Below are 16,165 nucleotides of genomic sequence, written 5' to 3' on the forward strand. Positions count from 1 at the left end.
AAAAATGGTGAGCAATAGGTCATGCTGTGTTCCTGATATATGAACAGCCATGCTTATCAAAAACCTATGAAAAGATAGACAGACAGGTAGGTAGATAGTCACAGGTCATGCTGAAGGCACTCTGTTTGGGTCAGTATGTTTGAAGAGGAGATTAGGGTCCCAACTGATAGGAGAATCCTTATCACCCAAGTAACTTGGAACCCAGAAGAGGTCCCAAGAAATTCTCTCAACCTAGAGGGCAGGAAAAACCAGGAGGAAAGAGCCTAGATTTTCTGAAATTACTACAGCACAGATCCTTGGAAATTTCTCAGCCATGTTTATTTATTTGATTTTTGGCTGTGCGGGGTCTTTACTGCCATGTGGGCTTTTCTCTAGTTGTGGTGAGCAGGGACTACCCTCTAGGTGGGATGTGTGGGCTTTTCACTGTCGTGGCTTCTCTTGTGGAGGAACACAGGCTGTAGGTGGGAGGACTTGGGTAGCTGTGGCTCCCGGGCTCTAGAGCACTGGCTCAATAGTTGTGGCACACAGGCTTAGTTGCTCTGAGGCATGTGAAATCTTCCTGAATCAGGGATCAAACCTGTGTCTCCTGCATTGGCAGGCGGATTCTTTACTGCTGAGCCACCAAGGAAGCCCTCAGCCATGTTAATATGCCTGCAGCTGTCCCAGGCTTCTCCAGGCCTCAGGCATGATCAGAATCTCCTTCCTTACACTCTCCATTCACCCCCTTACAAGGTACCTAGCCCTTACCTAGCCAAGTACCTCCATATGGTACATTAATGCTTCTGAAATAAATGAATGGAATTTGACACTGTGCCAACAATCGCTTTGTTCACAAATAATTCTCTGCATCTGGAGTGCTCTTTCAAAGAGGTCAGCTCCCACCAAGGAGTTGCAATTATTGAGGAAGTGAAACTGATTGACAAGTGCCACTTAAGAGATCTCCATTTTACTTCGCAGCCAGCGCTTCTCTTGTGAAATGGCCAAAGAGGAGAGGACAAAATGAAACATTTCATGTTCCTTCAGTAACATAACACGCCCAGACATTTTCATAAAGCGAGTCTAAAACTCAAGATCGGTGTGGATATATTCATCTGACAAATGATACTTGTCTGCTGTTGTTATGGACTGAATTGTGTCCTCGACAAAAATTACAATGTTGAAGTTCTAATCATCAGTATTTCAGAACGTGACTGTATTTGGAGATAGAACCTTCGAGAGGTAATTAAGTTAAAACGAGGTCATTACAGTGGTCCCCAATCCAGCAAAATGGGTGTCCTTATCAGTAGAGGAAATTAGGACCCAGATACAAAGAGGGGAGACCATGTGAACACAAAGGGAGAAGACAGTCATCTATATGCCAAGGAGAGAGCTTCAGAAGAAGATATGCTGGGGACTCCCCTAGTGGTCCAGTGGTTACGACTCTCTTCTCCTAATGCAGGGGGCCCAGGTTCAATCCCTGATTAGGGAACTAGATTCCACTTGTCACAACTAAGAGTTCATATGTCACAACTGGAAAAGATCCCCTGTAATGAAGACCTGGCGCAGCCAAAAACATAAACATAATAAGTGAATACTTTAAAAAAGAAGATGATGAGAATATGTGGGCAGATGCCTTGGTCTTAGACTTCATTTCCAGCGACGTTGTTGTTGTTCAGTTGTTCAGTTATATCACACTCTTTGACCCCCATGGACTGCAGCATGCCAGGCTTCCCTGTCCTTCGCTATCTCCCAGAGTTTGCTCAGACTCACGTCCATTAAATTGATAATGCCATCCAACCATCTCATCCTCTGTTGCCCCCTTCTCCAGAGACATAAGGACATACATTTCTATTGTGAAGCCAGCCAGTCTTTGGTACTTTGTTACAAAGTACCAGTCTTTTTTTTGCCCCAGCAAATTAATATAGTTACCTTGTAAATTTTACCTTTCAAATGAAAATGACCAGTGCCCAAAAGGGCCTGAGGTTGAGTTGTTTTTCTTGCAATGGCAATAGGCTGTAAGGCTCTCTGGTGGCATCTACTTCCCCTGTGACATGGGTGTACAAGATGAGTACGTGAAATTAGGATACTCTATAGATGGCACTCCTAGCTGCTGATCTCTTAGCCACAGCCCACTAGATCCAAAGATTTACAACTTCCTGGGGTACGTGAGTGTGGGGCTTGGGGCAGGGTAGGAAGAAGGGATGAGGCATCTCAGTTTTCCAGGACTGTTGCCCAAGGATGGGTCCGATATCCACAGCTGTGATGAGGGCCTCCCTTCTAAGAAAACTGCCTGTCCCCTCCAGCTTTCATGCTAGGCTCCTGCTTTTCCCCAGGATCTAGAACTTGCAACTGGCTGAGAGTTTTTTTTCTCCTAAAGAATGGGGAAAGATGAGTTTCAAAAACACAATGACTGTCTTTTTCTGCCTAAAAAATTTTCTTCTCTTCCCTGAGTCTGGAAGATCCTTTGGAGAAGGGAATGGCAATCTACTCCAGTATTCTTGCCTGGAGAATCCCATGGACAGAAGAGCCTGGCAGGCTACAGTCTGTGGGTTTGCAAAGAGTCAGACACGATTGAGCAACTAGCACACACGACACGTTTACTTATCTTTTGGCAGCACTGGGTATTCATTGCTTTTGCTTGGGCTTCCTCTAGTTGCAGTGAGCGGGAGCTACTCTTTGTTGCGATACATGGGCTTCTCACGGCAGTGACTTCTCTGCTCGTGGAGCATAAGCGCTCGGTGCGAGAGCTCCATAGTTGCAGCGTTTGGGCACACCGGCTCAGTAGTTGAGGCTTGCAGGGCTCTAGAGCGCAGGCTTAGAAGTTGTGGCACATGGGCTGAGTTGCTCTGCAGCATGTGGGATCTTCCTGGACCAGGGATCAAACACATGCGCCCTTCATTGGCAGGCAGAATCATATACTCTATGCCACCAGGGAAGTTCTATTATGGATTCTTGAGCCTAAGTTCACGAGTGACAGCCCTAACCAGAAAATGGTTGGATCCAGCAAAGAGTCTACCTTTCGGGTTGGTTTATCTAACACTTTCCCAGTATTATCACTGAAATGCTGGGCCCACCATCAAGGGTGGGTCACCCCAGCTTAGAAAGACATTCAAGACCATAAACTCCAAGAGGGCAGAAGTTTTGTTCCCCTCTTGACTGTACATGCAAATGAAGGGTGGAACAGTTCCTCAATCAAAATTTTCGTTATGATGGAATCAATGGATGCCCCTGAACAAAGACCGTTCCCATTGTACCCATTTCTCTGAAGACTTCGGGGAAAAGCATGACATAAATCCCAGATACCAGGGAGCGTCATTCCTTTGGCCTCTCTGGTCCACAAAGCAGTATTTCTCCAACTATATTAACTTTCCAGGACCCCAGGAAACTCTTGCAATTCTTATCAGTCTTAGTCAAACACAGAAGTCTCGGAACTGACCTGGAGGTGACTCTTTCACAGCTGGGACTTTAAAACCAGCTGCCAAGGAGAATCATGGGAGTGGCAGACCTTCCCAAATCCAAGGTTAATAGGCTGTGAATTGCACTCTCTTTGCTTCAGAAATTGTTTTAACCTGCTTGAGGAGGAGAAGAAAGTGGGGACGGCACCAGGCTAGAGGACAGCTGACAACAATGCTCTGCTCTCCTCACCCCTGCCGCTCCCAACTCACTTGCCCCCCTCCTTCCTGAAAGCACCAAGCATTCAGATGTATATTAATAGTAGATATTTATACAGCCTACCCGATGTGAATTCAAATTTATTTCTAAGTCATTAGGGCCAATTACTCACCTTTGGGCCCTGTAATATCATTTGTTCCCTGCCAAATGGATTGTTTTTCCTGTCGCAAATGTGATAAATCCTGCAGAGTGCCGCTCAGTCATGTTTAAACTGATTCAGCTTGGTTCAGGGTTGGGGTGAATGAATGAGTGGATGAGTCATGAGGTGTAGAGCTCATGCGTGATCCTTTTATTTCGAGAATTCCATGCTCTTGAGAAGAATGGACTGACTTGGAAGGCACTAGTCTGAATTCTGGTACTATTTATTTCCTTTAATTTGACCAAGGCCTGAAAGAATGCAAATATTTTCTTTTGCCTTTATTTTGGCTGTGAAGGATCCAATTTTCTTTCTTCTCTAGCTTTCACAGATGTATTAAATTACATTCTGTGTCTAACTGTGCTAGGATTTGAGGATTTGAGGAGGTTAGAAAAACAATGATAAAATAGTCCCTGTCTTGTGGGAGATTGCAGTCGATCTGAAAGAAAAGATAGGAACACAAGAAAAAAAAAAACTATCAACAATAAACTTAATTGTCTCCATGATTAGGTTTCGAAAATGGTCTTGTAATAGCAACCCACGCCAGTATTCTTGCCTGGGAAATCCCATGGCCAGAGGAGCCTGTCCATGGGGTTGCAAGAGTCAGACAGGACTTAGTGACTAAACAGCGACAGCAGTTTATGCTGTCCCAGACCAGCCCTATGAGAATCACTCGGGACTTCTAAGAATTCCAAATTCCTGGGTTCTCTATCCTATCCCAGGGAATGAAAATTTTAGGGGCAGGGCACAGCAATCTGTGTTTTAACAAGCCCTTCGGTGGGTGTGATACTTATCTAGGTTTGAGAACTTCTTGGGTAGATGTTTTACTTCTCAGAAGTTTGGGAGAGTAATGTGGAAAATGGAAAAGGATATGAACTGTCAATTCCTCTCTTGACTTCAGTTTCCCAAATTACCTAGTAAATCTCTGTATAAATAACTCTCTAAAACTGCAGTGTTTTCTGTTTGTTTTTTTGTGTTGTTTGCTTTTGGCAAGACCTCAAAACATGATTTATTGTGTTGACTTCATTACTTTTTTTTTTAATTTTTTAAAAATTGGAGTATAATTGCTTTACAATGTTATATTAGTTTCTGCTGCACAACAATGTGAGTCGACTATATATATACATATATCCCTTCCCTCTTGAGCCTCCCTCCCACCCCATAACTGTAGTTTAAAAAAAAAGAAAAAAATGAGATCACTGTGTTAATAGGCATTTATTTGGGCTTCCCTGGTGGCTCAGGGGTAAAGAATTCGCCTGCTAACACATGAAACACAGGTTCCATCCTGATCTGGGAAGATCCCACATGCCAAGGAGCAACTCAGCCCGTGTGCCACAGCCATTGAGCCTGTGCTCTAGGGCCCGCGGGGCCACAACTACTGAGCCCATGTGTCGCAATTACTGAAGCCCGGTTGCCCTAGAGCCTGTGCTCTGCAACCAAGAGAGGTCTACACGCCACAATTTGAGAAAGCCCATGGGGCAGGGAAGACCAAGCACAGCCGAAAATAAATAAATAAATAAAAGACATTTATTTGTGATTGTCTTAGCTCTCTTCATTAAGCTGTAAACTCCATGAAGGCAGTTTCTTCTTTGCTAGTTTCTGCCCAACCCTTGACTGTATGCTGAAGATAAAAGTTTAATATAGTTCTTGCTGGATTGTATATTTCCATGATGTTATAATTCCCCATGATTTGCTAAATATATACTGTGTTGCTGTGCTTTGTCGCTCAGTCACGTCCAACTCTTTGCGACCCTGTGGATTGCAGCCCGCCAGGCTCCTCTGTCCATGGGGATTCTTCAGGCAAGAATGCTAGAGTGGGTGGCCTTGCCCTCCTTCCGGGGATCTTCCCAACCCAGGGATGGAACCCAGGTCTCCCTCATTGCAGGCAGATTCTTTACCATCTGAGCCACCAGGGAAGCCCTAAATTTTTACTAAGGGCCTGTAATGTGCCTGATAATTGATAGTGACAGGAGTAAAAAGTCCCATAAGAAATGACCCTTGCCCCAGTATCTAGTTGAAACAAAAATATACCCTCTAGAAAGATTAAAGAACAGCACAAGGCAACCAACGGCTAAGTACAAATAAAGATTTAGATTAGATTATTAAAGGCCATAGGATTTAGGAAAGGACAGAGAGTGATCCAGTGGGTGGAGAGAGGGTAGAGCTCGAGCAGGGTTTCAAAAACCCCTGCAGAGAGGGTTGGGCTGCCCAGAACAATAGGGAAAGGGAGAGGAGGGCTGGAACAAAGGGGACTGGATGGCCTAGAGCAAGATGTGGACAGATTCTAGGAGCCTCAGGGTGAGCGCCTGCTCCACAGGTGCCGTTGGGAGAAGGTTAGAGTGGAGAGAGATGGAGTTAATCAGTTCCTTACTACAGAGCCAGGAATGGCAGCTCAGCTAAGAATTTTTCCCTTTGGTGTACGATTTCTTTTATTTTGTTTTGCAGGCAGGGCAGATAGGGGTAGACTGCGAGCCTTGTGTGGAAGGAATTGGAGGTTGGGAAGGAGAGAAGGAAAGGATACTTGGTCCCATTTATGGGCCTGAGATGGAAGAGCGCAGCTCCTGCCTGAAGGAGCTCAGTGATGCAAGGCCGAATATCCTACTTCACACAGGGCCATCAACACTACCGGAGCAGAGGTGGGGATTTCTAGTCTGGGCTATCAGGGAGGGCTTCCCGGAGGAAGGGACACCATAAGTGGAGTCCCTCAGTGGCTAACTGAGTGGAGTTAGCCAGGCGCAAAAGTGGACAGAGGAACAGCAGACACAGAGGCACCACAGCAAGACAGAGCAGAGGGCAGTGCAGAAATTACAAGACAGTCGGTTGTCTTTGGCAAAGGTGAATATGAGCAATTGACCAGACGTGAGTCTTGGAAAGATGGACAGACAGGCATGAGGTCTTGATGGGGTGATGGGTGGGCGTGGCCAGGACAGCAGTTTGAAGAGGCCGCTCTGATGGGAGTCTGAACCGAGGTGACAGGCTAGCAGGGCATTTAGAGGGGTGAAGAGTGAAAGGCCAGACCTTGGGCAAGAAGAGGACTGTTGCAATGTCACAGAGCTTCTGAGTGGAAGAACCAGCAAGACTTGGTGTCAAGGGTTATGTGGGTGGAGGAAGAGAAAAGGGCCAACATTTAAAATACATAGTTTTGGGGCATCCCCGGTGGTCCAACTGTTAAGAATCCACCTTGCAATGCAGGGGACACCAGTTCGATTCCTGGTCTGGGGAGATCCCACGTACCTCAAGGCAACTAAGCCCATACACCACAACTGAGCCCACGTGCACCAACCACTGAAGCCTACTCACCCTAGAGCCTGTGCTCTGCAACGAGACAGCCCACTGCAATGAGAAGCCCGTGTACCGCTACTAGAGAAAGTCCGAGAGCAGCGCTGAAGACCCCGCTCAACAAAAAATAAATAAATAAATATGAAAAACAACAACGACAAAATAAAATATGTAGTCTTTTGAGCCTGGGCGGCTCAGAGAATGATGTTACTGTTGAGAGAAATAGGGAAGTTCAGAGGGGAAACCGGTTTTTGGGGGAGGAAACCGGGGGTGGGGGAAAGATGATTATTTCAGTTTTGGACGCGTTGTTTGTTCTCTTGAGCTGTTTTGTTTGGTTTCTATAGTTGTTTCTTCTTCCCTTAAAACCTAGTTTCAGTGCTTAGAGGGGGAAAAAAAAAAAAGAGCCCAGTTTTGTATTTTGTGCAAGACCGAGGTGAATCTATTTATACAACCTAAAATGACCCAAGGGCCGAAGGGATCAAAGAACAACCCAGTGGTTTCAGGTTTTCAGCGCCAGGTGCCAAGGTGAGGAGCTGCACTGGGGAAGAGCTACCCGATGTTTCTGTCCTGTCATCCCAGCCACCAGGGAAGGGAGGCTTGGGCCCCTCACCTGGTTGTCTGGCTTTTGTCTTTCTCAGGAGTCCTTATTCAAAGAATCAGGACTTCCCGATGGAGCTGTCAGAGGAGATCGTGGGTCCCTCATCCCAGGCCGTCCTGGCTCAACTTCCTAGTGTGTGCGTGCTCAGTCCTGTCCAACTCTTTTGTGGCCCCATGGACTGTAGCCCTGGAATCAAGATTGCCGGGAGAAATATCAACCTCAGATACCCTGAAGACACTACCCTTACTGCAGAAAGTGAAGAACTAAAGAGCCTCTGATGAAAGTGAAAGAGGAGAGTGAAAACGTTGGTTTAAAGATCAACATTCAGAAAACTAAGATCATGGCATCCGGGCCCATCACTTCATGGTAAATAGATGGGGTAACAATGGAAACTGTGACAGACTTTATTTTGGGGGGCTCCAAAATCACTGCAGAAATTAAAAGACGCTTGCTCCTTGGAAGAAAAGCTATGACCAGCCTAGACAGCATACTAAAAAGCAGAGACATTGCTGACAAAGGTCTGTCTAGTCAAAGCTATGGTTTTTCTAGTAGTTATGTATGGATGTGAGAGTTGGACTATAAAGAAAGCTGAGCGCCAAAGAATTGATGCTTTTGAGCTGTGGTGTTGGAGAAGACTCTTGAGAGTCCCTTGGATTGCAAGATCAAACCAGTCAATCCTAAAGGAAATCAGTCCTAAATATTGATTGGAAGGACTGATGCTGAAGCTGAAACTCTAATACTTTGTCCACCTGATGCAAAGACATGACTCATTAGAAAAGACCCTGATGCTGGAAAAGATTGAAAGCAGGAGGAGAAGGGGATGACAGAAGATGAGATGGTTGGATGGCATCACCAACTCGATGGACATGAGTTTGAGCAAGCTCCAGAAGTTGGTGATGGACAGGGAAGCCTGGCATGCGCAGTCCATGGGGTCGCAAAGAGTTGGACACAACTGAAAGCTGAACTGACTGGACTGTAGCCCGCCAGGCTTCTCTGTCCGTGCAATCCTCCAAGCAAAAATACTGGAGTTGGTTGCCATTTCCTCCTCCAGGGGATCTTCCCGACTCAGGGATGGAACCTGTGTCTCCTGAACTGCAGGAGGATTCTTCATGCTGAAAAGCTTTCTAAACTGATTCTGGCTCTCTGGGAAGAGCAAGTAACTTCTCCACAGACACTCCCTGACCTCAGGTATTTTCATGTTCTGCTCTGGCTGGTGTCTGGCGCTACCTGTCAGAGAGAAAATAGGGCAACCTGACTCTCCTGCTCACTGAAGTGGAGAAAGCCCCATGGTGTGGGGTCAAGGAGGGAGAGATAGCTTGACCCTGACTCCTCTCCACAGAGGAAAGAGAAGAAGCAGGTTGCAGTGGGGCCAGCTGACCCCGCTCTGTCTCCTACAGATTCTTTCAAGCCACTAGTCACGCTGCCTCTTCCACGCTTGACTATATGGAGAGCAACCCTACTGGATCTCTTTAACCACAATATGTTTACCTTGATTTTGTGGAGTCAAGCTAACCCTACCTGGTTGACTTCCTTAGCAGGACCAAAGCGCTTTTGAAACATAAAATTCCTTTAGGAATAAGAATAACTTTCCTGGGCTTCCCTGGTGGTCTAGTGGTTAAGAATCTGACTTGCAAAGCAAGGGACACTGGTTCCATCCCAGGTCCGGGAAGATGTCACAGGGCGAATGAGCCCACGTGCCTCGACTACTGAAACCCGCGTGCCTAGAGCCCATGTTCTACAACAAGAAAAGCACTGCAATGAGAAACCAGCTCACTGCAGCTATGGTAGCCCCACCCATTGCAACTAGAGAAAGCCCAGCTACAGCACCTAAAGGCCTAGAGCAGTCACAGATAAAGTTAATTAACAAGAAATAAATAAAGAATAACTTTCTTAAGTTGGGATGTCAGGGAACTTGGGCCAGCTGCCGTAAAACCAAGGAGAAACCTGGTGTCATTCCTGACTCCAATCTCTTTGTTTCTCCTGGCCCCAACTGCCAATCAGTCAACTGCCTCTTCCTCTTATAAAGTATCCTTCAAACTCATCCACGTCTCTCCATCCTCACCATTAACCTACACCTTTGACTCTTGCCTGTTCCATGGTAATTCCTTCCAAACTGGCCTTTTTGCCCACACACTGCCCAGCTACCCTCCAGTAAAGAGAGTCTGGTCTTTCCACGGCCCAAATCTGGTTCTGCTCTGTGGAGGATCGTCTGCGGGTGTGGCCGCCAACAGCTCCTCCGATCCCTGTACACGTGCTCTTCCCAGGAAAAGGTGGAAACTTTCTCCTTGTCTCAAGTCTGGGTCTTATGACTTGCTTCTACCGACAGAATGTCATTTGTCGTGGAAATGACATTCTGGGGACTTCTAAACCCAGAAGTTAAGAGCTTAGCTTCGGTTTTTCCTCACTTGGGAGTCAGCTGCCATGGAAAGAAATTTGGGCCAGATAACCAGATGATAACAGACCAGCTGGAGAGACAGAGGAACAGCCAGCCCCTGTAGGCTGTAGCCCAGAGGAGGAAGCGAGGCCATATGCACATTCTGAACCTTAGGAATCTCAGATTCTCCCATTCCAGTAAACCACTACAGCCACCCCAGGGACTAAAGAAGAGCTCCGTTTGCAGAATCATGAATAAATTAGATTGTGTTAGTTGCTCAGTCATGTCTGACTCTTTGTAATCCCATGGACTCTAGCCCGCCAGGTTCCTCTGTCCATGGAATTCTCCAGGCAAGAATACTGGAGTGGGTTGCCATTTCCTTCTTACAGGGGATCTTCCAAACCCAGGGATTGAACCTGTGTCTCCTGCCTTGCAAACAGATTTTTTATCGTCTGAGCCACCAGGGATGCCGAGATAAATGATTGCTATTGTTTAAAGCCTTTTTAAGCCACAGAGTTTTGGTGTGGCTTATTACATAGCAATGATGAATGAAACATATCCTACTCTTAGGATCAACTTCCCTTAAGATTGTTTTGACCCAGCCTCTACATCTTCTCACCATTCCCCCTCGTCTTCTGCTCTAGACTTGTGCACGCATAGACTATATCCCTCACATTCTCTCATAGTCCTACATGCTTGTCATCTCTCAGCTTCCTTCTAGGGAGAATCACTTCTTCCCAGAAGTCTTTGACTCCATGAGAATACATTATGGGCCTTATGTACAATAACACAAAAATAAATCCTGTAAATACCTCATTTTGTGTATGTGTGTGTATATATATGTGTGTGTGTGTGTGTATATATATATATATATATATATATAGTAGATAAGGTGCCTTTATTGCTCCATCTAAAACACAACCATCATACCATTTCATACCTACCAAAATCAGCAATAACGCTTTAACATCAGCTAGTATGCTGTCTATATTCAATCTTTCCGGGATTTTCTTTCTTAAACTGGTTCATTCAGATTAGAATCTAAACAACTTCCACATATACTTTTTTTGTTATGTCTCTTTTAATCTCTTTATTTCCCCACCATTTATTTGTTGGAGAAATCAAATTGCTCACCCTATAGAACTCCCCAGTACACCTGCATCCTTATGAACATAAAAAAGTATGTTTCTATATAATGCACTACATACAATTCATCTATGCAAATTAAATGTATCAGAATACTCTGTGAACACTGTATTACAGATACTAAACACTTTCACATTCAGCAATTTTTTATTGAGCATCTACCCTGTAGAGGCTTCTCCTTCTAACTTCTCAGTTAATGGGAAACATGTGCCAGACAAGTAGCTGTGGTCGATCTTTGCCTTCTTGTCCCCTCTATTTCCACATCATAGATCTGGACATGAATCCTGCTAAAGAACTCAGACTCGTCACTTATTCCTGCTTACTCTCCACCATCAGTACTCTAAGAACTTCTCAACTCAGTCTGAATTTCCACAGAGGACTCCAGCTAGGTTGTAAGCTCTGTGTAAGTTTTAGGGTGACTTGTCTGTTTACCGAATGGTTAAATGAAGGTATTCTTAGTACATAGCATATTCTCCTACATACAGGAAGTACTCAATACTTATTTGTGGATTATGAGTAAATAAATGAACTTCTTCCTCCAATTTTTATTTCTCATCAAAGAATCACACTTAAGACTAGATTTGTCTTCCTAAAAGGTCATCATTCCCTTCTTTACTGAGCACACTTGATGATCAGTGATGAGCTAGAATCTGCTCATACTGCTTTACAAGAGTCGATTGCTAAATTTTCAGGAATTTTGTGAACTGCTTTTCTTTTTTTTTTTTTTCCTGTACTGTGCAGTATGCGGGCAGTCATTTCTCTGACCAGGGATCAAACCCATGCCCTTTGCACTGGAAGTTCAAATTCTTAACCACTGAACACCAGGGAAGGGCCTTGTGAGCTGCTGGACATCATACTGATAGATTGAAACTGGCCACGATAAGAATATTAATAGCACAGAAATTTGCAAATGCTGTAAATCAGGTCACAGTGTTAAATGCAGTCTCAGCACATGTTTGGTTATTGTACCCCACAAAACCTGTATTGGCTCTCACCATTTATTGTAAATGCAGAAAATGCTCTGCTTGGTCTTGGACTCTGCAATTTGGACTCCTCTTGTATATAAAAAATGTTTTTCTGGGAACTTCCCTGGTGGTCCAGTGGCTCAGACTCCATACCCCCAATGCAGGGGGCCCAGGTTCCATTGCTGATCAGGGAACTAGATCCCACACGCTGCAAATAAAGATCCAGCACAGTCAAATAAATAAATAAACATTTAAAAAAATTAAGAAACAATTTTTAATGTTTTTCTGTACCTTCTGCAGGAAACATCCAGAATAAATTGACCACCCTCACTGCTCCTTTCTCCAAACATTTAACATCTTTTATTGAACTCTAAGCTTTACATTAAAGCAGGTATCTATCTACCTTGGAAAACCAGCTCCCAGCACAATGCTTGCCAGAGAACAATGACAACTAAAGTTAATTGAGCACATACTGGGAGCCTGGCTTTTTCTTTTAATGAATCCTCAAGTATATGAGGTAGGTATTATTGTCTCCTTTTTTCAAAGGAGAAAACCAAGCACAGAAACTTCCCATCCCCTCACCTCCATCTCTGTAAATGTCTCCATCTTCTACGCAGTTGCTCCAGATATTAACCTATGAGTTGTCTTTGATTCTTCTTTCCTCTGAATACCCCAGCAGCCAATCTCATCTGATCCTGTTGTCTCTACCACCAGAATATACCCTGAATCAGAGACTGTCCACTCCTTTCAACTGCTAGTAACCTAGTTAATTGACCTTTTACCTGGATTACTGGTTTCCAAGTTGGTACTATTCCCTTGACTCTATTCAACTGATGGTCAAAGTGGTCTTTTATTTTTTTGGCCCTGCCAGGGATTGAACCCAGGCCATGGCTGTGAAAGTGCCAAATTCTAACCACTAGACCACCAGGGAATTCCTAAAGAGCTCTTTGAAAAATGTAAGTCAGATGATGTAATTCATCTGAGTAAAAATGAATTCCCACAGCACTCGTTTAAAGTAACCAAACTGGGCCCAAGATGGAATCGCTCATGCCCAGCCCCAAATCAGCAAACCAAAATTCACTAAGTTTCTAGGCTTGTCTTTCTCAGAAAAGGAACTCTGGATCAACCAATGAACACCTGTTTGCTCAGCACAAGTCACATCACTGGCTACAAGACTCCCCTTTGCTCCTTATGAGGAAAGTACCTTGCTTTACGTGCTCAGTTGCTCAGTCGTGTTCAATTCTTTGCAAGTCCATGGACTGTACCCCACCAGGTTCCTCTGTCCATGGAGTTTTTCAGGCAAGAATAATGGAGTGGCTTGCCATTTCCTACTCCAGGGGCTCTTCTCAACCCAGGGATCGAACCTTTGTCTTTTGTGTCTCCTGCATGGGCAGGTGTATTCGTTATCACTGTGCCACCTGGGAAGTCCCCATACTGTACTTGATTTAAGCCAAAAGACCTTGCTAACCAATCAGCAAACACCTGTTCCTGCTCATTTTGGACTATAAGCCCTGAGCTCCTGCATTTTCATCTTCCTGGGAAGGACTGTTCAGATCCCCCCCATCTGAGACTTTCCCACAGGTCTTAGCATGAAAGTCACTTTCTTGGCAGGACCGTCTCTGACCTCTACCCCAATTCTCATACATTATTTTGTGTAAGATGTTCTTCATTACAGCTATATATATATACATATATTTGGTATTACTGTTGTTCTCCTTCAGCAGAATAGAAGTTCTACAAGTGCAAGATGCCTCGTGCCTGGCAGAGTGTAGGTGCTTAGGCCAATTAAGAAAAAAAATTTTAATTAACCAATAAATGAGGGAAAGAAACGATCCAAGACTCCAATCCAGGCTCCAGAACTGAGCTCTCCGGTTAAATGGATAACCTTTGAATTGGACAGAGAGGTAAGGTAGACCACCTGTCTGTCGCTCTGGAGCCCCGTTTTGGAGCACCCTTAGGTTTTTTGTTTTGTTTAACCTTCCTCGAGTTTGACACCCGCCCCCCCGTCACTTTCACCTGAACGTTGGAGGAAAAGCAAGAGGTATAAAAGCGGTGGACAAGTTACAGGGGACGCGTCTTGGAAAGCTCTGGGGAGAATTAAAAATACAGCAGGACCAAAAGAAAGTGCCTGAGGGTGGAACAGGGAGGGATGTGCATTGTTTGTCTTTAGGAGCCTTTAGGATGGAAGGACTAGCTTAGAATGTAGAGAATAACCATTGTTTTCTGAAAGATGCCCCAGAGACTCTACCTATGGGCCAAAAGGAGTTGCTGTTGTTGAGTTGCTAAGTCGTCTTGCGACCCCACGGACTGCAGCCCACCACGCTTCTTTGTCCTCCGATATCTGGAGAAAGCCTAACAAAAGAAGCCAAGGAGGAAGACAATTTGGGATAGTCTCCCTTTTTTTTTCTCATTATGTCCTGCTGATCCTGGAATTTTTTGTCATTTATTTTATTACCCTAACCTTTGTTAATCTTGGAGACTTCCTCTTCTCTTGGGTTTATACTGTCAGAATATTTAGGGAAAGCTTTTAAGAATTTCCACTTCCCCGCCCCAATTCTTTTTGAATTTTTCCTTCAAATGCAAATAAAATCATTTACCATTTGGATATACTGTAATTAAAGAGAGGAAGGGGCAGTTCTGTGAATCTAAAATGGACTTCCTTTTGTCTGTGTGGGGCTTCAGAGTCATTTAAAGGCACCAGGAAGACCCATCCAGGGGGGCTGGGTAATGGGGGTTGGCGGTGAAGATGGGGGTGGGGGTGCTGAAATCAACAATAGAACATATTTGAAGCTGGACAAAATGATAAGACATCAAACCCCACACAATTTGACATTAGACAGCTCTTTATGGTAAAATGTTAAGCACTTAATATTTTATTTTCATTGCAGGTCATCTTACATTGTACCCCAAAGCTATTTGTTCCTAGAACAAATGTGCATATGCTTATTAAATTTAACAATCCACTGCTTCCAGTTAGTAAAGAGGTCAGGCTCAACCGGGCTCTCCTGAATGAATGAGCCTCATTTGCACTTGTGGTGGCAACAAGAGCAGTTCTCAAACCGGAAGGAAGAATTGGGGCTGGAGAGATAATATGTCACGAATGCTGATTCAATCCTTTTTCTTTTTTTCTTTCTTGTATTTGATTTTCCGGCACCCCCATGCATGTAGATGACTTACTGGTTTACTACCTAAGAAGTAATCGAGGCAGTGAAACCAAGATGAAAAGAACCAGCCACTCAGCCTCCCTCCATCCACCTCTCTCTATAAGTGGCTTTTATTGATTATTCGATTGGGTAAACACCCAGAAGGGGAAATAACTTAGTTGAAAATTAGTGTTTATTTTATCCATTCTGGTTTCCATCTGAGAAATTTTGATTCACAGTACCAACTTTTGGATTTTCTCTTGCTCAAAAAAAGAGAAAGAGAAAGAAAAGAGAGGATGGTTTGGGGGGGCTGAGAGCTGAATCATGAGTTAAGTAGGAGGGGGAAGGACCGACACGGTTGAGTAACTGGACTCCGCTTCCCCTGCTCTCCCAAACACCTAGTAACCGCCCTTCTCTGGGAACGTGAGAGTGAAATTCTGGGGCTGATGCTGGTTTCCAGTTGATGAAATGCTTCATCATTGGCTGGGGTAAAGAGGCATCTTCAGTAATAAGGCATGACTGTAATTCCTCACCCTCTGGCTATTATTAATCATGATTCATTTCATAAAAGAGGGAATAAAAGCCTCCCTGGGCCCAAAACACATCTAAACTGGAAGGATTTCAGGTTTGGGTGTGTGAGGTTTTCCCTTTATGGAGGGGGAAATGAGTGTGTTCTCCTAAGGGAGAGAGGCCTGGCTCTCAAATAGACAACCGTCGGATCAGTCTCTAGTGCGGGAAAGGCCTTATTCATGATCATGAGAAAACAGACTCAGCCTGTTCTGATTCTCTATTAACAACCTGCATTGATGCAACTCTGCTGTGATATTTGCCCTTTTTTCTCCTTAGAAAATGATATGTGTCCAAGTGCCTTGG

This window comes from Bos javanicus, chromosome 23 (assembly GCF_032452875.1).
Source record: "Bos javanicus breed banteng chromosome 23, ARS-OSU_banteng_1.0, whole genome shotgun sequence".
Classification (NCBI taxonomy): Eukaryota; Metazoa; Chordata; class Mammalia; order Artiodactyla; family Bovidae; genus Bos; species Bos javanicus.